General features: G+C 39.5%; 1 protein-coding gene across 5 annotated transcripts in view; it reads right to left on the bottom strand.

Moving 5' to 3' along the window:
- Positions 1 to 21800, bottom strand: part of MIDEAS (mitotic deacetylase associated SANT domain protein) — a 53672-nt gene extending 31872 nt beyond the window's left edge. The window contains exons 1-2 of one of the 5 annotated variants that reach the window (XM_015631801.3): positions 21706 to 21785; positions 5992 to 6173 (exon numbers count right to left, since the gene is read on the bottom strand). The gene's annotated coding sequence lies outside the window, so the exon portion shown is untranslated. Of the gene's footprint in view, positions 1 to 5991; positions 6174 to 11579; positions 11638 to 21294; positions 21567 to 21705 lie in introns of those variants that run through there. The other 4 variants (XM_015631804.3, XM_015631802.3, XM_015631800.2 and 1 more) reach the window with 4 other exon arrangements.
- Positions 21801 to 22032: the final 232 nt, after the last annotated feature.

The following is a 22032-nucleotide window of genomic DNA, read 5'->3' as shown; positions in this document are numbered from 1 at the left end:
GGGGCGAGAGCACCCACAACCTGATTTTTTTTAAAGGAACTTACGATGTATTTTCTACCAGCTATTGAAAGGATATGTAAGATCTTCACTAATTTTAAAGCAAAACTTAGAGTGCTGTTTCCAAAATAATTGAAATTTCATGCAAACCTCATCACATGGAAACAAATTATTCATGATTTGCACCGGACTAGTCTTTTGTCTCACACTACTGGAGAGGCAGCTCTACAGTTTGGACTCTAGTAAACACGTACACAGGAAAGCCCATCTTTACAAATGGTTTTGCAACACAGACCAGTCTCATCCTTTAATAAAATAAGTATTGGTTAATGTTTATAAACTGTACTGAAGTTAAGAATATTTGTAATTATAATCTGTCATCATGATAAACCCTAATCTGAAGAGGCTTGGGCAGTCTTAGAAAGCAAAAGGAGCACAGTAATTACGGAGTATGAAATGCTGCTTTCAGGCTTTGTAAAGTTACATGAACATAATTCTTTCCCACTGGAAATGGGTTAACAGTTCTAATTGTAAGCCCTTAGACAGTTATTTTAAGCCTTTTTGTTTGGAGCTGTCTGGGAAGGCAGTTGTTAGCAACAGAGAGACCAACATTCAGGAATCACAGCAGGCTCCGAAGTCCGAATTGCAAACAGCAGGCCAAAAGCTTTTCCCTGCCCTCACATTCACATACCTGACAGGACCACAACAGCATCCTTCACTCCAAATGCCTCTCCTGCCACAAACACACCAGCTGCAGAATTGCATGGACACCCCAGAGATAGTCCAAATCTCTCAGCACTTCAGCCCTGAGGTGAAAACACATGCACTGAGCTGCAACAGGAAAGATTGCTACAGGTTCAGTTGTTCCCATCTCAACCTCTTCAGCACTCCAGCACAAAACCAGGCTTGCACAGATGTCCAGGGTATGGAACAACAAAGTCTGAATGTTTTATAGATTCCTTTGAGGCTTTGCAAGAGGTAATGGGCTACAAATAAGGGAAGAGAATGGTGAAAGTTCATAGAGACAGTGATACTTTCCATTCCTGGAAGTTTCTTCACAAGAAATATAAATGTACCCAATACCTCAGCCTGAGCCCTCGGTAGAGACATTCTTAAGATCATCAAGCAGGCATCATCAGTCATCCAAGTCTGGCTGGACAATAGCTGAGATACAGGCATGTACATGTACAGGCAGAACCCCTGGGATCTGGGATCAGCTTCCAGCTCTGCTACAGACATGCATCTTAAGCAAGCCACTTCAAATTATTTCATAAAATGAGAATAGTACTTGAAACCAAATACCTTGATATTAATGGAGTATTTTGGGGTCATAAAAGTTGTCGTATCTTTAACAATAACCACTGACAGCCTAGATGGAGAGTGTTTCACAAAGAGCCTAGAAGTCTACTTTCAGACATGATGCAATCAGGGTAGTGATAACCAAAGAAGAGGGAGTAAGACAAAGTGAAGGAAAATGGTCACACAATAACATAGTTGTTCTTTTGTCACATGCTTGCCTCTCTCTCGCGTGACCCAGAAATATCTTTGTTTATCAGCAGTTATCTAAGCTGAAGCAGTGCTGACCTTGGTTTGCCCACATCCACACACTTGCAACAAACAGATGACAGTATTGACTGAGTGCAGTCAGTCTTTAACAGCACTGACAGGGCTTTAGTTAAAATTTCAAAAATTATGTCAAAAAAGAATTCCTGCAATCACTGTTGACTATAAAAGGGTCTCTTTACTGTGCTGGTCTGTTACAAGGTACAGTAAGCTCTCAGCCATGACTGGGGCTGTCAGGCATTACAACAATGCAGCTAAGCAAATGCACACTAGTACTGAGAGCAGGAACAGTGGAAGATGTGGGCAAGCAGGATCATCACAGTGGGAAACAGCAAGGTTTTAATTCTTCAGGGGCTAAAAAACACTCTGATTTCTTAACCTTTAATTAAAAAATCAAAGCACTCTCCAGGTCTCTGGACTCAGAGTTCTCTGCCAGTAGCCTGGCAGACACCTGCCCAATCTCCTCCTTCTAGCCACAGGGATTTCAGTGGAGGAAGGAAAGAGCAGATGGCTGGCACCAATACTGGATCAAATACAAAGCACTTCCATTTCTGTAGTGGCTTACTCATATCCTTACTAGCATTATAAAGTACTTCCACTATGGGGCATAAGTGACATCAGCCTTATACGGACTCTGAGCAAAGTCAAATTTCCTAAAGATTCAGCTCAACAAGCCTACCTGAAACCAAACAAACCACTCATTCTTTACTTTGTAACTAGAAAGAAAAAAGAAGTCATTCAATAACAGGATGAGGAAAAGTGTTCTCTATTAAGAACCCTTGCATGAGGAAAAGTGTTCTTTATTAAGAACCCTTACAAAGCTATTTTAAACTGAGCAAAAGACTCAACTGTTAGTAGAAAAAAGTTAAGGTCACAATGATCAAGTTCAATGCTATGGGAAAAATTAAAGTTTATGCATTAATCCACTTATAGATGGAATTCTGTGAGTGTTATGCAGATCAGAAGTATCCTGCACTTGCACAGTTTACTCTGTGAGTCCTGGAATATAAATACATTTTAATTGAAGTCATAACATTTTGATTTAATAATCCCACATTACATTTTGAACAGCTGTATTTGCTAAAGATACAGACTATGTAATTGCTATTAACAGGAACAATAAGCCCTTGCAAATTGTGAAAAAAAACCCAGGACAAAAATAATTGGAAGATCAGAAACTTACTAGAAAAAGCTGATAAGATGATCTGCACTAAACACTTGACCATCTACAAAAGAAATCACTAAGCATGAAGGAAAAAAATAAATTCCCTTACATGAAATAGTTTTCACTTTGGAATGAAGGGCTAATGAACTAATCATGTCTTCAGGTATATGGACCCCATTAGCCCAATTGTCTCACACCAAAGAAATTCTGAGACTGATGCTCAGAATCCATAATGCATCTAGTCATCTAGTTCTAGGCCAGTTTGGATGGGGCTCTGAGCAACCTGGTCTAGAGCAAGATCTCCCAGCCCTTGCCAATGGGGTGGAATGAGATGATCTTTAAGGTCCTTTCCAAAGCAAACCATTCTGATTTTGTGATAATGGATTTGAAAGGATTTTTTTTTCACACCAGGTAGATAGCACTCTCTTATTTCAAGTCAGTTACTTCAAGTAGTACAGCTTATGTCCCACAGCGTCTGATGACATTACAATTTTCAACAAATATCCAAACAATAAGAATGAACATCCAATCTCTCATCAGCAGGCTGACATTTGCTACACAGTTCTTCCCCATTTGGAAAAGATCTATGAATCCACCAAGGCAGAAAAACATTCTGCCAGTTGTTATAACACAGACAAATTTTTCCTGGGGAAAGTAGCTGAAGGAAGTTGTCCATGAACAAATTTCATGTTATTGGAATATTCACCATTTATGCAATACCTGGCAACAGTTAAAGCAATATGTTAACACCAATTCATTCAACTTCACGTGTGTCACGTGCAACATTCTGTATTTCTAACAAGTACACAAAGAGAGATAAAGCAGCCTGTTTTGCACTAAAAAGCAAAAAGGTAGCCAAGATGAGGTTATTCTTCTGCATTTCCTTTATCTCAGTTTTGTCCACAGACTGCATTTGCAAGATGCCTGGTAAAGCATCTTCATTTTGAACAGTTATACCAAATTCAGAAACTACTACAGAACACTACTCTTTAAGTATGTCGTAGAACTTCCCCCACCCTGAGGTAACTCTTAAGGTAATTTATATCAAAATCACAAAGTCTTCTAAAGTACATGAAATTTTACATGTAGACATTAAGGGCTCTAACATTAAAATACACATGTCAGAGTCATAGTAGAGATCTCTGATACTCCACAAATGCAGTGTTCTATGATGCCTTTGCACTCTCCACAAGCTCTGCCTGGAGCTGCAGCCAAAGGGGAAAGGCTTGATCCGCGTTGGCTGGCGTTTTACACTTCCTTTTTTTTTAAGAAAATGACAGCACTATCCAGGTGTACTGCTCTTACTGTCCATGGCTTCATTCCCTGCACTATAGTACAGAAACCGAATTACTGCAATTTCTATTTTACATGGTTGCATGGCCTCATAATCACAATAGAACAGCACTAAAGAATGCATAAAGAGTATACTCTTTATGCAGTTATTCTGACAATGTCTCTTTAAGGGACTGAATTATTATTCCCCTTTTATTGAAGACAGCTAAGTCTGGGAGAGGGAGGTTTTAAAATTACTTGCCTGAAGTGGTCTATGACAGAGGAGATAACCAAACTCAGTCTCAGGTTAGTGCCTATCCTTTCAATCATATTTAGTCTCTTACTCAGTTTGAAATCCCATCCTAAGGTTGGCTAAAGCACACATGAAACCTCTCCAAAACATTTATTCGTATTTCAGCCCGCCCACAGGACTGTATGCCATGCATAATAATAAACTCAAGCATACAGCAGTCAATGCAGGTTTATTGTGGATCTAAAAATATCATGCTAGCTTTTACTAGAGTTGTCATCTGTAAGACTTATGTGCAAATGCACTAGCCTTGGCTGTGGTGGTGTCCTGGGGACACAGAACAATTCCACTAGGCAGACCTATTCAGGTGCAATCATGACATTGTTACTAATTTTGCCTAGGAGTTAGATAACAATGCTGAAGAATCTCACCCAATTCCTTCCCTGCATGCAATTACAAAATCATATGAAGAAAGAAGGGAAGGTATTTATTTATACCTATTAGTCAATTAACATTGATACAAGCTTTCATCCGTTTACATCACTTATGAGCTCCATAAGCAAAAAAGCACAATTTGGAATCAGAGAATTAAAAAAGGAGGCTCTAAAATGCTTTAAGAGTGCTTTTAGCAACTACCATGACATGTATAATCCTCCCATCTTTGCAACCACCTTCACAACCACCACTCCAAGGGAAAAGAATTTTTGCTCTTTTCTCACAACTGCAACATCCGAGATGCCACAAACAAGAAACAGCTTTCAGGCTCACAAGGAACAGATGCATTGGAACTGCTGCAGGGACAAGTTTCCACATCTTCCACTCCTTGCACCTTCTTACTCAATGTTCTGTTTCACCTGGAGAAGTTAACAGCAGCCTGTACTGATTTTTAGCAGGAGGACAGCACACATCACAGCAGCTGGACTACGGGAACAAGTGTTCTTTCAGCACTCTGGAAAAGGCTCTACCACTGCTCCCACTGCCCCTTCTGAGGGCCCCAGAAGTCAGGGAGCACCACGGTCCTGGGCTACTCTTTTGACCTGCAGCAGCAAATGTCAGATTTCTGTCATTGAAGGGGTGAGAGGGGGAAGGGAGGGTCACAACCATCACATATTTGGTTGTGAAATATAGCCAGGTTTCATAGGAAAAAAAAAAAAATAGGGTCCAGAGTTTTTTTTATGCAAGCAGTACATATTAAATTGGTTCCTTTTACATAAAGAAATATGTACTTATCATAGCTATTAACAGGGGTGGAAAAACAAAAAACAGCAACAGAACCAAATCTTAAGAGCTATGCACAAGGAATGCTGTCACAGTGTTACATAAAAAGAAAGGACAAGTGCTAATTTGCACATAATTGATGACATTCACCTACTACAGTAGGTTAAATCGTTAAGTCAATGTTCTTCCTAAGTCTTGCACCACTTGTACTTGTGGTTTTGTTCGCTGTCTTACTGAAAATCTTCAACATTGCACAAAAGTTTCCCTTGCTGACAAAACCTGACAAATCAGAGTCACAAAAGTACTGTCAGAGCCAAAAAAATGAACAAAAAAGCAGAAGGAAATTCACACTCATTGCTATCTGCACATCAGACCATCAGGAAAAGAAGTTTAGATAAAAGAATGACTTTTACACACATATAGTTCCTGCAGGTAGCAGGCTAAGTTTGTATTACCGCAGACGTTTCTAAACTCAGTGGCTCTACTTAAGCAAGGTTTCCACCCTCTTCAGCTGTCTTCAGCTCACCTTCTGCAAGACTTGTGACCCTGGTGTTGGCATAAAGCTTCACAGTAGCATCAGTGCAGAGACAGGGATTCCCCCACCAGCACTTTCAGAGGCCCAGGGCTGAAGAATTCACGCTTTCCATTTCAGACTGAGGTCAAGTACGATGGTTGGTGGTTTCCATTCGTGTTGCAACACGCAAGAAGCTAACAAGTGAGAAAAGTATGAGATGACAAAACAACTAGCAGAAAGAAGAAAATCTCCTCTAACCAAAAGCGTATCGGTCCCTCCAGGTGCCTTTCCTCTTGCTCCTACATTTCCAGTAGATTTTGTCCATTTTCTAGCATATGATGCCTTCCAGTTAAATATACTTAGTTCTGCAAAGATACCATGGCAGTTCAAACTGTTCCAAAATACATGAACCACCGATCCAATTAATTCACAATAATAACTTCTTAGTGTGTCACCCTTTTTTATTTTTTTAATTTTAAAGGTAGCTTTTTATGACTTCTTTAAATTTCTTTAAAGTAATTTTTTTTACTCATATACTTTTTTTTTTTTTTTACTTTTACTTTTTTTTTTTTTTTACTTTATACCTTACCTGGTAATAATAAGATAGATTTAGTCTTATAAAAAGCTACATAAAATAAAAAGAAGTTGCTTAGAATTTTTGTTATAGTTCTCAGCTCCCTTCCTTGAAGGAAAAAAAAGGTTTTCTAAAATATTTTGCTTGTTAATATATATTTTATTTTATGCACAGAAATTTGCACGGTAAAGAGGAATTAGCACTCTTTTCTTATATATGGAGAGAATGGTGTGTGCCAATTTTTTCAGTAACATTGGGAAAACTCCTTCTAGTTCCAAACATAGCAAATTGTTAAAAATAATTCGAAAAAATTCATACAAGAAGCTCCCCTTAGCATTCAGTAGACACTGGATTTAAAAGCTCAAGTTTTCAAAAGCAGCAGCTGAAAAAACCCCACCTATCAGTCATTTCCTCAGCTTCCAGTATCCTTTCACTAGCTCTCCAGTCAGTTTCTAAAATAAGTATATCTGCAGCTCCAATGTTAAAAAGAGAAACTGCCTTCCACGTTCCGATTTTTTTAGCTTTTTATGCCTTAAGTAGGTAAAATGACACTTCTGGTGGTCTTTCATAAAATGGTTGAAAATAAAGTCCATAGCAATAAATATACTTTGCTTGCCTAGCTGCATCAGTAAAAATTCCTCAGCTTAACATGGACACATTTTTTTCCTGTTCCTTGTGGAGAACTAATTCTTCAGTAACAAAATCCAAGCCCTGTGTGTTTCTTGCTAATAATCTGTGTACTCACAAGAGTCTCTACTACTGAGAGTGACTTAGCTGTTAAACAAAATTAGCCTAGGAATATTTTCCACCATCATTCTGGGAAGGAATGAGGGGAGATGTATACTTGTAAATGGTTAACACTCTCTTCCCTCTCCCTCCAAGCAAATAGCACACACAGACACACAAAATGCAAAGAAAACAATTAACCTTCCAACTTCTGAATTTTGGCTTCAGTTCCCTAAAGTAGCTTCATGCACGAAATCGACATGTGGAAGGAATAATGCACGGTGACCAACTTTGCTGAGGCTTGTGGAAAACTGGCCTGTGCAGCACAGCAAGCTCTTGTCAGAGATCTGCTGCCACACAGACCTCAGCGAACGTGCTCCACTAAAGCAGCACCACGTCCCTCCCAGGCATTCTGGAAAACCTCAGTGCTTACAAGCAATCACTGACCACCTCTTCCCTCCCACACTAAAGTTTAACAACCCTCTTTCCGGACTGCTTCCCCCCCAAGAAAAAAATACAGACGTACAATTACAAATGTATGCACTAACTTAAAACTATGTTTTACTCTTTAAGGCATGCAACTTCATCACATGGCCCCAAGGCCTTCTCTGGGTTACTGGCACCATGTCTGTCAAGAGATGCCATCAATTTATTTTAAGACACACAGTTTGGTGTTTAAATCTACAAATTTGCTTTCAGCTTGAAGCTGTTTTAAAGCAAAATCCCACCAGTAACCACTCCCTCTTCATTAAATATTTAAAATTTGAAAATTAAGTGATGGACAGTACTTCATTAAAGTATTTATTAAAGAACTCCCTCACTCATGAATAAAAAAGGAAAACCTGGTATGAACTTTTACCAGATCCACTATTTTACAATCATAATTCCTTCCTGCAACAGAAACTCTTGTAAGTGCTGTCTGCACACAATTTCAGCTCAGTGCTTTGCTCTATTATTATAAAATATTTTAGGACTTGCATCTGTAATTACTAAATATGTTCCAAATTTGAAATTTTAGTACCTTATTTCTCTGTATTTCGGAGGTAGCAAAACACTGGGTTTCCCCCAGACAGGAGTGCTATGCTCCCCTGCTCTCTCCAAGCATTACTGGGACCTCTCTTACGCCGGCTCACTCACGCTGCTGTAAAAGAACTGCTCCCAGACACTTCTGCAGGCATCTGGGCACCAATAAATTTTAATGTACACTGCTGTTGTAGCTTATGGCTGGTGTCTCCCTAGCTCATGTAGTTTTTCCAACTCCCTGAGATGCATATCTCATTCCCACTAGGCAGGAGTAGTGTTCTCCAATCACTGCTAGAAGAAGCTGGTATAAGCACAAATTTCCATTTATAGATCTCTATTAAAAGGTTTCCTCTCTTGTTCAGGCAAACACTGGGCCCAGTATGATTACAATCCATCTGTGCATATATCTGTTAGAAAAGTTATTTCCTCTTACAAAGGGTTATATTTATTTAGCTGCTCCAGTACAGCTGTTCCAAAGCCACTTGGAGTCTAAAAGCATGCTTTTCTGATGTTGCATTTCCCAGTGAAATGCCTCAGCTGCTGAGCAAGAGCCCGAGTGATTGCCTGAAGAAACATTATCTCTCAAAGCGTTTGTGTCCACCCCGCAGCTGAGCTTACCTCCCTGCGAGGCACAAAGCACAGGCTGCCCTCCCAAAGAGGCACCTGGCAGCTCCCCTGCCCTCCCAAAGAGGCACCTGGCAGCTCCCCTGCCCTCCCAAAGAGGCACCTGGCAGCTCCCCTGCCCTCGCAGGCAGCCTGGCGTGCCTCAAAACCCAGGTCCCACCTCCAGAAACTGAGCCCCCCAGGGCCAGCCAGGCACTGAGCACCCCTGAAAAGGCAGCCGAGGCTGTAGGTGCTTGCATCACAAGCACAGAGTCCTGCAGAGAAAGGCATTGTGGAATACAGTCATTTCATTTAGGTCTCCAATGAGGATTTTTCAATTTTTTTTATTTTTTTTTTTAAATATACAGCCTCTTCTGTTGGTTATGCTACTTATTTAGCATCTCTCCTATGAATATACACAGCTTCACTTTCAATTTCTGCATTGGAAGGAAAGAAAAGTCACAATGATTAGTTATATAACTTTATAGCAAAGTCACAAATTTATTGAAATAAGTTTAAAATAGCACTGATAGGATTGAGGTAAAAAAAAGACAACTGTTTGAAACTAATGTCCAATACACACTTTAGACTAATAAAACCTCCAAAATAAATTAACATTCCTGCCTCAAGGCAAATTTTTCCAGCAATTGTATTCAATAATAGTAAGGGACTGGGACTGTTGCTGAACAGATAAGCTGACATCATTCCAGACACATAAGTTTTCCAGATCTTCCTTTTCATATTAACAGTAATCCAAAAAACAAACAAAAAACCCCCAACAACACAAAAAACCCCAAACAAACACAAAACCCTAACACCACTTCTACCTACTTAAAAAAAAAAAAAAAGATGCTGAAGGAGACACCTTTCAAACAAAATGGTCTCAGTGAGCCCAGTCAGCTTGCCAAGTGTTAACACATATTTTATTTTATTTCTTCATCTGTTGGGTTTCTTTTAAATTTTGCTTGTGTAACACACAAAAGTCAAATCAGCAGTTCTTTCCCTCCAAAGTGATTCATAACTCATCTCTTTCACAATTCAGCATTTGGAAGAAATCTTGCAATGCTGGTGTGAGACTACAAGTTATTTGTGTGAATGAATAAGGGATATGGAATAATTAAGTTAGAAACAGAACTTTAACTTTCAGTAAGATAACTGTAAGCAACATGTTTTGAAGTTACTTATTTCCAGCAACAAGGTTGTTTTCAACTCAACTGACAATGCAGTTGAGAATTTCTGATGGTGACAGAATATTGACAGCCAAAAGAAAAACAACCTTTCTCCATGACAAACTCCCTATTTACTCCATGAAACCTTGCACCAGCTCTCCAAACCAGGACCATAAGTAGTAGCTACAAGGAGAACACTACAAGAAAGCCTTCCTTTTTTTACTTTATTATGCACAGTGGGTAATAGTTTTGTGTAAATCGGTCACAAGCAGAAACCCTATAATAGGAAGAGCAAAGTGTTCACTTTGCAGTTGTTACTGTCAGTTTTTGATTCTGTCTGCTGGGTCTCTCTAGTCACATAGAGCAAAAGCAGTATCAGTTTCACAAAATACACAGCTGTGTTTCTGAACATAAATACAACTTCTCTCAACTTCTTACTTCCTTACAATCCAGTATTACCTATATGCAAGACTGCTCTGTCTTTCCTACATTGTAGCCTTTTGTGTCCAGGACCAATCCTGAATACAACCTATATGGCTGTTCCAAGTGACGGTTTAATATTACAAAGGGTTACAAATAAGCAATCTTTCACCAAATATTTTTTTTTTCCTTTTTTCAAGCAAGAAAATCTCATACTCTTCAAATCTGTTGTAGGATGCATTAAGACATTTTGTCTTGACAGACTAGTATTAAATTTTCATTAAAATATATCAACAATATGCAAAAATGTCCAGGGGGAAAAGCAAAGGGTTAAAACCTCCATGATAGTTGCTGCAAAGAAATAGTAGCAAGTGATTTTACAAAATATTCACTAAGTTTCCTGCTTTCAAAGTCATTAGGCTTTTCCCCTCCAGAAAGGGTCAGTATGTCCTGCCAGTTGATGAGCTCCCAAAAATAAACCAGCTGAGTAACTGAAGATGTCGATAGATTTTCACATTGCCTCCACACATCCAGAATGTATGGCTTAGATGGTTACTTGTAAACAGCCAGGCATCCTACACTTAACCTAGAGCACTTTCACAAGCAAATTCTGTCACTTACAATTACTCTGTTAGAGCTGTCACTGAACAGAGAATATTTTTCCACCTCCAAACTGTACTTCTGTCATAAATCAAGTCACTCAAAATGAACTGTCTTCTGTCTTTTTAAAATGCTTTATAGCACATAGCAAAATTGAGCAGTTCTATTCATCTTCACAATAAAAAAACCCACAACAGAGCAGCTGAGAAATGTAAAAAATGCCCTGAACCCATTCTACAAGGGAGAATGTTGATCCACCACTTTCTTTTGTTTCATCTTTGACCTTTTCAGTAACACTACCAAAGTTACCCAACTGAGAAACAGAAAAGTATGAAATAACTCTGCATAAGAGGCAGACTGAAATCACCTAAGTGCACACAACCAGGGAGATAATAATTTGGTTCACTGACATGATTGAAAGCCAAGTAAGTAACCGGGCTAGGGAAACTACTCAATCTGCTTCACACAGAAATTGGAGCACTCACTTCTATGCACGCATTTGTAGAACGCAATCCAGAAGCCTCCGTTTCACATCTTAGGTTTCTAGAACAAACATGACAGGATTAAGCAGAGAACCAAAATTCAGGCTTTTAATCACAATGTCCAGGAAAAAGCGAGTCAAGAGGGCCCATAGCGGATGCTTATAGGCAAACATGTATCTGCAATTCAATGAAAAATTGCTATTTCACCCGAGGATTAAGCGCCTCTATCTGCTGGAGGTTCATAGAGGGTGCCAAAAACCATTTCTGAAAAGCGGTGTCAGCTCCTTCTCAAGGAGGTGTAAGAGGGTCTGGGCTCCTCTACAAAGCCTGCTGACAAAACACTCACCCAGCCATAGAGATGCAAATTCAAACTCACATACCACACCTTCCCCTCTCAAGAGCCCCCATCAATCAACTCCTCTGTATGGGGTAGAATCTCCATTTCTACTCACATGATGCCACTAAATGTTAAGTCAGAGTAAGGTTTTGTAGGCTGTTGGTTGAAGAGGATTACCTCACCTTTAAACGAGGATGATTACACGTCACAAATGATATAAGGTACTTGTCAGCAGTGAGCTTGCAAGAAAGGGAGAAGACTGGAAATATTTGGCTGTTGTATGTGCTATGGCACCAGAAAACAAATGCTTTCCGAATTGTGAAATTGCTGTTTTCTCTTCCAGGTCTGCCTGAAAAGTCGTACTTTTCCTATAGCTACTTAGTCCTACTTATCCCATAGCTGTCTAACAGCTTGTAGATGCAGGAGCAGACTCATGTATTAGATACAGGAAGTTCCATGACTGGAAGATCTAATGCTCTTCTGCATGAGGGCAAAGAGCATGACTTGTTCTAATCTCAGGGTACCTGTTCCTTATTGCAGCCCATTTTAGTTTCCATATAAGCAGCTTGTTGTGTCTGAGTAAAAGGCTCAATGAAATTATAAATCATCACGTCCCCTTAAGGGTGGGACGCCACAGAAAGAACAATAAAAGCACTTTAGGCTACTAAAGAGATTAAGAGCGAGATTTTACTTAAGGTTTTAAAAGGCTACACAAAGCCATTGCCTTCTCGTGAAGAGTATGGATGTGACTTCTTAAATATTTTTACCCAATTAATATGTTAGAAAGCTCCCCCTAGCTTCAATTTCCAGGCCATATTCCTGAAACAGATCTCCATAAGAACTGCAGGTACAGGCCCTATCACAGCACTGCAACCCCCACTAGTAAATGAGATCCTCAGATATGATTTTGACAAAAGGGACACCTATAGATTGCTTAGCTTTCCAAATGTCTAAATGTATCCTGGACCTTTGTAGCATATTATTCAAACTGAAATGGTAAAAACCTACAGCAAAACCATATTGCCTCAGAAAATTTAAGTTAAACTGTAGACTTATCTATGAAGCCTGAGACCAGGTGCAGTCTTTTTTATTAATGCTCATGATGTGAAAACATCCTGGTTCCAGCCAGGTCAAGGTTAATTTTTGTAGTAGCTATGAGGGGAATGATTAGATCGAGGTTACTCTATACCATCCCATGTCATTGCTGGGATGGAGGAAAGGGACTCTCTTCCAGGGAAAAGGGGTTGGGAGTTATTGGCTACGTTGCTCTTCCTGCTCCTTTTCTTATCTCATTGCTGCTTCCAGTAAACTGTACTTATCTCAAGCCAGGATTTTTGCCTTTTGTGCCTCCAATTGTCCTATTCAGCCCATCAAAGTGGGAGAGCAGGGGAAAAAGAGGGAAACCAGTGTGTGGTTTGGTGAGTGGAGGCACTGAATTAGGGAGGACCATTCCTAAACCTTGTCAGAAGAGCAGAAGCAAAACATCTTATGCAGGTCTGAATTATACTCAAAATCCCTCTTCAGCAGATCTCAAACTCAAGAAAATATGGAAAACTGGACTTTTTTTTTTGTTGGTTTTTTTTTGTTTCATAAGAAATAATCTTTCTGTACTTGACACCAAAGGGTTGCTGCAAACATTAGTGACATCTCTGCTCTTCAGCTGAGTAACATGTGAATCAGTTTAAACACTGAGTTTTCTTGTTTGGTTTTTGTCATGTGGTCCTTGGAGTGTGCTATTATGGTAGTACACAGGCTGAAGTAAGCATTGAAAATTCGAGATCAAAATTCCAAATGCAGTTTAAATACCAATATCTCTCATGAAGGAAGCATTAAGAACTTCTAAATCTAAGTATCTTCCTATATTGTCACTTTTTTATTTTGTATGAGCATAAGAATGTTTGTTGGTTTGTGACTTGTCTTTTTAAAACAAGAAGTTTTGCTCCTTCATCTAAATGTTATTCTTCCACAAATATCAACAGTAACTTGATAGTACTGTAGCAATAGCATATTGCTGATCGGGATTGGAACAGATTATTGATTTATCACCACTGGGGAAAAAGAAACACTTCTGTTAAGAAAAACGTAAAGGCCATTTCAACATCACTTTAGTCAGCACAGAAGCAGCAGCATCTTGCCCACATGGATGTTTTTACATCAAGTATCAAGTACACTGTCCCTTTAACTAAATATCCATGTACATGTGGTCAAGCAATTGCTGGTGTTGACAAGTATTTGGGCCACTGCCCTTGGCCTCATACTTCCTAATGACACCTCTGACAGAGATGCCTAGCAGAGAAATCCATAAAGTTGCTAAAAAGCAGCAGTGCAAGCTGGAGGCCAGCCTTGCTCTATCCACTCTGCTAGAAATGCATTTGCTTTATGACCAGTCCACCCAAGCTTCATCTGTCTCCTGTGCTTAGAATTCAGCAAATATGTTTATGTCACTCTCAGACAAAGAAAGACCTGCATGGCAGCATACATATGTGCACAGGCAGGCTAGTCCATTTTAGAATGCTAGGAGAGATTACCTGAATACAAAAACTGAATTTCCCAGTATGCAATTTATATCAGTAATAGTTATTATTATTATTAAAAAGCTCTTCCAGTTGCCAAGAAAACTTTACAAATCAAGGCTTCAAATCTGCATTTTATTTATTTTGCTAACAAAGCTCTCTGTATTTTAATTTCCTCTCTAAAGGTAAAGTAACTAGGTTTATTTATATTGCAAATTAAAAAAGCCTAGATAGCCTTGTTCACCTTTTAAATAGAAAAATATCATCACTGACTTCAATAGAGCTTCTTGAAGGGCAGCCTCTTATTCATTATTAACAAGTGCAAACCCCGAGTATAGTATCAGCTGTATAACACTTCTCAGGTCTTTAATTCCTCAATTCTTCAAACGTTTATTCTTGACATCTCAAATTCAAAATTAAAATAAATTGTTTATAAGGAGCCTCACATTTTTGTTGTATCTTCTTAGGTGATAAAAAGTCTTTTTATTACAGATCAATTTTTTCTACAGTAGCATTTACAGTACATTTTCTGTAGAAAGAAATCTGCAATAGCAAAATAAGTTAGCTAGTACCATACCTGAAATATTTCACTTTTGCCAAAGAAAAATGACTAAAATAAGGAGGAACCCCATACTTCAAAAGGAAAGCAGTTCCCATGCTTCAAAAGGAAAGAAATATTTTAAATATCCTTTTGACTCTTAAATGTATTTAGAAAATCATGATAACAAAAGATCACTTCCATGCTGAAATTAAATCAGAAGAAAGTGAGGCCGATAATCAAATGCAACATTTTGCACAGTTCTTTACTTACAATTACACCCTTTATGTGCAAAGGCTTTCTAGTTACTCAAGGAGGACAGCTTAAGCACCTAATAACCAGAGTGCCTAATGGTACAATAATGCTTCACTAATATGACAAAAGTCTAATTTTTAATATATTCCTTTTCTTCTCCAGAGGCATCTCAACATCCCTTAAAACATATTCAATTAAATAAATATTGATTGGAAAGACTACATTATTTATTTATATGTACTTATATTTTCTAAAAATTTGGAAATACAATTGCTTTCCAATAAAAAATCCAAATAAATTTGTATCTTTAATTAAACATTATAGATAGTATAATTGTCTCCAGACAAGTATATAACATGTCTTATGCAGGATAACATCTAGTTTGTCACAAAGTATTCAAAGAGAAAAATTCAACTCAGAATTTTCAAAGTCATGAAATCAAACTAAATCATAGGGGCAGTCAGATTTTCCTGACAGTTTCACATATGTGAGTATTTGGCATCCTAAACTGTCATCACTGGAATCTCCTAAAGCAATCAGAATGTCTTACATCTGTGGCACTCTCCTCTTACCAGGAATTTGGCAGTGCTGGGATTTTGTTCTCAATCTAATAGATCAAGTTGTATAAAATCAAATTTAAATAGGAAAATATTTTGCTAAATTCTTCTCCACCCAAGTGTAGTAATTTCCCACAAACACAGTAGACTCCCCTTTCAGGAAGTGCATGAAAGAATACATTATGTAGGGAGAAATAAAAGCCTGAAATCAAAACAGTTTAAGCTCCCAAGAGAATCTTTAAGGAAATTATAAAACTGTAAACAATAATGCAATTCTTGACAAAATACCAGGTGACATATGCAGGAGTTGAAAAGGAAATGCTCAAGGAATCCCAGGTGTACACAGGCATAGCAGGTAAGGCCACACCTAAGCATACGTGATTTAGTCAAGTTTGAAATCATGCAACATCCTCTGCAACTTGAGATCCAAACAAAAATGCACTTTTACCTATGAACTACACCATAACAAGACTACTTGGAGATTATTCGGACTTCTGGGACTAGTTTCAACTTTGGACCTCATTACGATGCACAGCGCAGACAAGGTGACGAGCATTTCAGCAGGCTGACTGCCCCACAACATGCAGCTTCAGAGAGCAGGGTCTGGTTTATCCATGCTGAAGGGAAGCAGCCACTCTAATAGCTGGAAATACATCATACAGCTCTGTACCACAGACAGGCTGCAAAACCAAACCAGTATTTTAAAAAGCCTTATCAGTTAAAAGCCCTTCAAAAAAGAAAAGCAAAAACTAGACAAGAACAAAACTTGCAGTTATAATTTATGCATATTTTTGTCACCAATATTATAGAAATAACAAATGCAACATTATCAAATACAACAAATTAAAATAAACCTCAAAATACAGCATTATATTCAAGGTTAAAATAATAGTACAAACAGTCAAACAAAAAACTTCAACATGGTTTAAAAAAAAATAAAAACAAACAAAACTTCCCAAACTACTCTAGCATAACAAGGAAAGAAAACATTTGTTTTCAGGGGAACTGAGTTATAAAATGAGATACTTAAGGGTATATAACAAATAGTGTGTGTACACAAACATACACAAATATTTGTCTTCCTAAAATAAATGACAAGAGGATATACCGGTATATATCATTGTACTGCAATCTCTCCTGTGATGGGGAAAACCAAGCAACAGAGAACCAATGTCAGAAGATAACAGGCAGCAAAGAAATAACAAAGCATGAACACCGACTAGATTCCTCTTCATGTCTCTTTACATCCCAACTCTGAACATGTAATGTATCAGTAATGTATTTAGTAAAAAGATTTCAGAACTGTTTCACAGTTTATGACTTCAGGTACTAATAGCACTTAACTCGTTTGAATCCTTACCAATGCTAAAGTCAAACTATATAGAACTTAAACTAATTAAGGGTAAAAAAGAAAGCATTATTCCATGCTTTGCTGTAAGCCTTTCAAAATGTCTTTAAGAACAAACAAAAAAAATTAACACACACTGAACACGTTGCCAGCCCCTTCCAATCTAGATTTTCCCAGTTTTAACAGACTTGCCAATTCAACAAGGGGCATTCATGTAATTTACTTATACATAAAATGAACATTAATTTTGAAGTATGTACATTTCAAAGAATATTTGTACATCGTATTATATACAAATCAATGTATTATATTAATTTAAGCCTCGTTATCTGGTGGCTGTCAGTTGCACAAAACACAATGAAAAGCATCAAAAGAGCCTGAAAAGCAAAGAATTAATTACCAAAATAATCCCTGCATCCACATTTGAATGGTTGCTCTTAAATACCTGGACACTGACTGCATTCAAAATGCACATATTCACACTTTTTCCCGGCGTGCAGAGTAGAGCTTTTCCTCATAACTTTTTCAGTCGCTGGGGTCGATCAGCAGAGCACTAAGGGCTACAGCTGGAGACCACTCAGAAACAGAAGTGCAAAGCGCTGTGAAGCGCTCATTGAGCAGCCTGCTGCTGCAGACACATTTGTGTGCCATTTGTGCACCGCGAGCTGCTGGAGCTGCCAGGAATGCAAGTGGCTGCTATGTAGCTACAAAAACTTAAATTATTACTTGACCAGCCACCTCTTTCAGGGACTTCTCTAACAGATAATGAGGATTTCTTAGTCTGAAGGCTCAAATCACACCAGGGGGAACGTGTGATTCCAAGTACAAGCAACTCCTGTCTGACATAAAGCTCCCTGCCACACTTGCAATTATTAGGGAAGGTCCTCAGGATATTTCCTTGAATTAGCAGTTCATCCCTCCTATTTACAAATTGCTCAGTGACAAGTCTTCCCTTTGGATGTGACTCATGAGCCTTGGTCTGCCCGTGCCAGAACCTGCAGCTTTTTGGGCATGTATTGCAAAACGTCACCACCAGAGCTCCTGCCTCCCTCATCTCCCCATTTCACACTATGAATACTCAAAGAAAAGTGGTTTATTTCTCACTTCATGTCTCTTGCACTGGAGACAACATTCATATTTACTACACTTCATTTTAGCATAAATTGTAATTTACTGCAACCAGTACTAAGATTTTATGCAATGCTCCAGACAAAAAAAAAAAAAAAAAAAAACAACCCAAAAATCAAAAATCATGGTTTTTCTATTTTGGGTGTTTTTATTTTGGAGGGAGTGTTTAGAAAAAGTGAAACAAAAAAATTAGCTCTTACCAACATTTGCATTCCACAATTTGATCAGTGGATTAAAAAAAGTGTTTGCTAAATGTTTACCTAAGCACAACAGAAAACTATGTAAATTTCTTGAGTAAAAACCCTTCAAGAAGTGCTAAGCATACAGAAAACACACACACCTTTGCAAACAGGGCCACATACTAGACAGATTTCCACTGGGATTCATGGCAGCCCCTCTTGTCTCCTTACATGCCTGGGCACACCCACACACACACACCACCAAGGTGGCCATTTCCAAAGAAATGCTGCATGTCCTCAAGACAGGGGCAACTTAAGGGCTTGATTAGCAGCTTGACAGAAGAGTATCTTGAAAGGGATGACAGGCTCGAAAACATCTCCTGTGGTTCTGCAGCCACCACTGACAAGTGATCGTAAGAGTGAAAATACATAAAGGTAAACTAACATTTGGAGCATTTATGCAGGCTTTTGAAAAGCTTGCACTGTGCTACAGTCCTCATCATTTCATATCACCACATGCACCTGGATGGGTTAAAGGCTTGCACAGCTACACCTTTGTTTTGCTAACATGAACATAAATGTATATATATCTATGACTAATTCCACTGAGAACCACAGGACAACTCAAGGACATGCAAGTTACCTACTTCTTTGTATACAAGGCCAAAACCTCTCTCCTACCACACTGGTTGTGAAAACCAGAAGACTTAGCATAAAGAATGATTATATTGTATCACTACCACAAATGATTTAAGAAATCTTTTGAGAACTACTCCAGAGGTAACTTTGACATTAAAATATCCAGTATAACATAGACTGACAAGCCAGTCAAGATACTAAGTACAATTTCAAGAAAAATCTACAAGTAGGACATGACAGTAATGCATGGGTTAACATATATTTGTGTAATATGTTTTATTAAAACAAAATGCTCCAATAAATTTACAGAAGGATCACTAAGATAATTTGACAAATGACCAAAAAAAAAAAAAAAAACAAACCCCAAAACAAAAAGACACTGTCAGCAGATCCCTTCATTCTTCATTTACAAAGCCACATACATTTTACATGAAGCATTTTCTTGATAACTGAGAAAACTACCAATAATAAGATGATATGTGTCTTCAGCTAAAATATGTTTCAGTTGAACAACAAAAAAATTAAAAGCAGCTTTCTGTTCTTATAATAATTTTCATTGCAGTGCTCAAAATACTTTACAAGCCTTTATGGCATTTATTAAGACATCAGCTATAACAGCTGAACATAACACTTCTAGAAAATTGTCTCTAATGTTAGAAAGGCCAGTTTCTGAGCACCAGATCTGAAATCTTTCAGATCTGAAATCTTTCAGCCACAAATTCCAAGTACTCTCAAAACTAAGCTGATAAAAATAACAGGTGACCAGCATTTTTGAAATAGAAATCTTAGGGACCTTAAGTTGTACTCACAAAACCTTTGGAAAAATTATGATGTTCTTTAAAGTCTTAGTTAAAAGCCTTACTAATACAGTGTCAGTGGCACAATTTCCCAGTGCCTCATACTATCCCTCAGCCAACTCTGCCTGCAATATCACTGAATCAGATGCAACTTTTGAGATAAAGTTGAAAAAGCATGCTCTCAGCATATCTCTGGTCAGGTAGTTCTTTCAAGCTCTAAGTTTTTGTGGCCTGACACAGAAACTCTCCTCAATGCTCTTCTCTCAATTTCCAAGCAAGCTAGCTGAACTGCTTATTTTAACGTAGGTCTTTTTCCCACACAGGCACACAGAAAATTAGACCAGAGCAATCATTGCTCTAAACGTGCAGGACTGTAGCAAACCTGCTTGGATTTCACCTGCTATATAATCACTTTGGAAACACGAACCCGCAGATTCAATGAGCTTTCAATTTCTCTCTGCTGTGATTTCAGAAACTACTAGTGGCGTTTCTGCTGATGTTTCAGATCTGTGATTTCTGATATCAGCCTCACTCCACTTCTACCTTCCTCTTCTAGCTCTACGAAGAGGTCAGTCTAAGAGGAACGTGGCAGTTCACTGCAGAACGCATTCTCTTTTTAGCATTTGCAATGCAAAACTAGGTTTTGTTCGGTACAGAAATCTTGCACAATAGCCTGTGTATACGTATTCGTTCCAACAATGCTGTCCTATGCAATCACTCTGTAATTACACACAGTCATAAAGCTGCTGCTGTTGCTGCTTGGAACTGCAGTCTCGCCCTCTAAACAACCTAATAGTCTCTGCATTAGGACATTTCTTTTTCTCTCTTCCCCTCCCTTAACTGCTTGCTCTAGTACAGATGGCCTTTACACTAAGTTCAGAACACGTAGTCGGAAGGTAATCAAGTTATCATTAAAAAAAAAAAATTAGATGTTTTAAAAAGAATGTAAAGTAAACCTCTGTTGAACAAATAGAATATTTCGCTAATTCTGCAAGCTGCAACCACACAAGACTTTACAAACCAAAAATAAATCCTGCTTACGCCTGTTAAAAAAAAAAAACCCTGTAAGTATTATATAAGACTCTCACATACGCGCGTAGGTGTATTGTCAGCTTTTACTGCTAAACTGCAACGAATCGGTCTTTTACAGTTGCTGCCAGAAAAGAGCTGTACACTTGAGAGCACGGGATTTTTCAAAAATTATCTAACAAATTCCTCCCTACCCTCCTCCACTGCGTAAAGCCCAGCAGAGCGACCCGACCCTCGGCGCGATGCGCGCTCACGGCGGCCGGGACTCGGCGGCTCCCCCGCAGCACCCGGGCCCCCTGCACACACCGGGCTGCCCCGGCTCCGCCACGCCGCGAGTAAACAGAACCTCCCCCCCGCCCCAAACCAACCCCCCAAAATTCCACCCGCGGGCAGCTCACCCGGACGCAGACGCATCCTGAAAGCGCTGCCGCAGCCAGGCAGCCGCCAAGAAACCCCTCCGGAGCGCTCCTAACAACTCCGGGTACGGCAGGAGGCGATGGCTCAGCAGCAGAGCCTGGTCCCCCGCAGCAGGCGGGCGGGGAGCGCCGCTGCCCCAGCCCCGTGGGGCTGCGCGGCCCGGGCACGGAGCCAGCCGCCCCCGTCACCTCCACAGGTACTTCTGCTCCTCATCCTGCACCCAGCACCCACAAAGCACGCAACACCACCCCCAAAAGAAAAGCTCCAGGAAAGACACCCCCTCTCCAAAATGGCAGGAAAACGGAAGCAAATCGTGCAAATTAAAAAAAAATAAATAAAATAATAAACGCGCGGAAAACAGGAGAAGGAAGAAAGAGAACGTGCTGGCTCACCTGCGCAGCCACGCACGGCGGGAGCCGCGGGGGAACGTGGAGCGGCTGTTTGCAGAGGGGGGGCGGGAGGGAAGAAGGAGGGGAAAAAAAAAAACCAACAAACTTTGTTTCTTTCTCTCCGGGACTCAGCGAAAGCGTCACTTCCTAGTGCGTTAAGCGGGGAGGCTCCCAGGCCCGGGCTCCTCAACTCCTCCTCCTCCCGCCTTTCCTCCTCCTCCTCGTCCCTCCGCGGCGGAGCTCCCCGCCGGCCTCAGCGCCTCATCCCGGCACGGGCCTGGGCCCCCTGCCCTTGTCCACAGATCTCGGCTTGACCTTCTGCGCTTGGCT

This window comes from Parus major, chromosome 5, assembly GCF_001522545.3.
Source record: "Parus major isolate Abel chromosome 5, Parus_major1.1, whole genome shotgun sequence".
In the NCBI taxonomy this organism is placed as follows: domain Eukaryota; kingdom Metazoa; phylum Chordata; class Aves; order Passeriformes; family Paridae; genus Parus; species Parus major.
The sequence above is the reverse complement of the archived record's forward strand: the minus strand, read 5'-3'. Positions and strand labels throughout refer to the sequence as shown.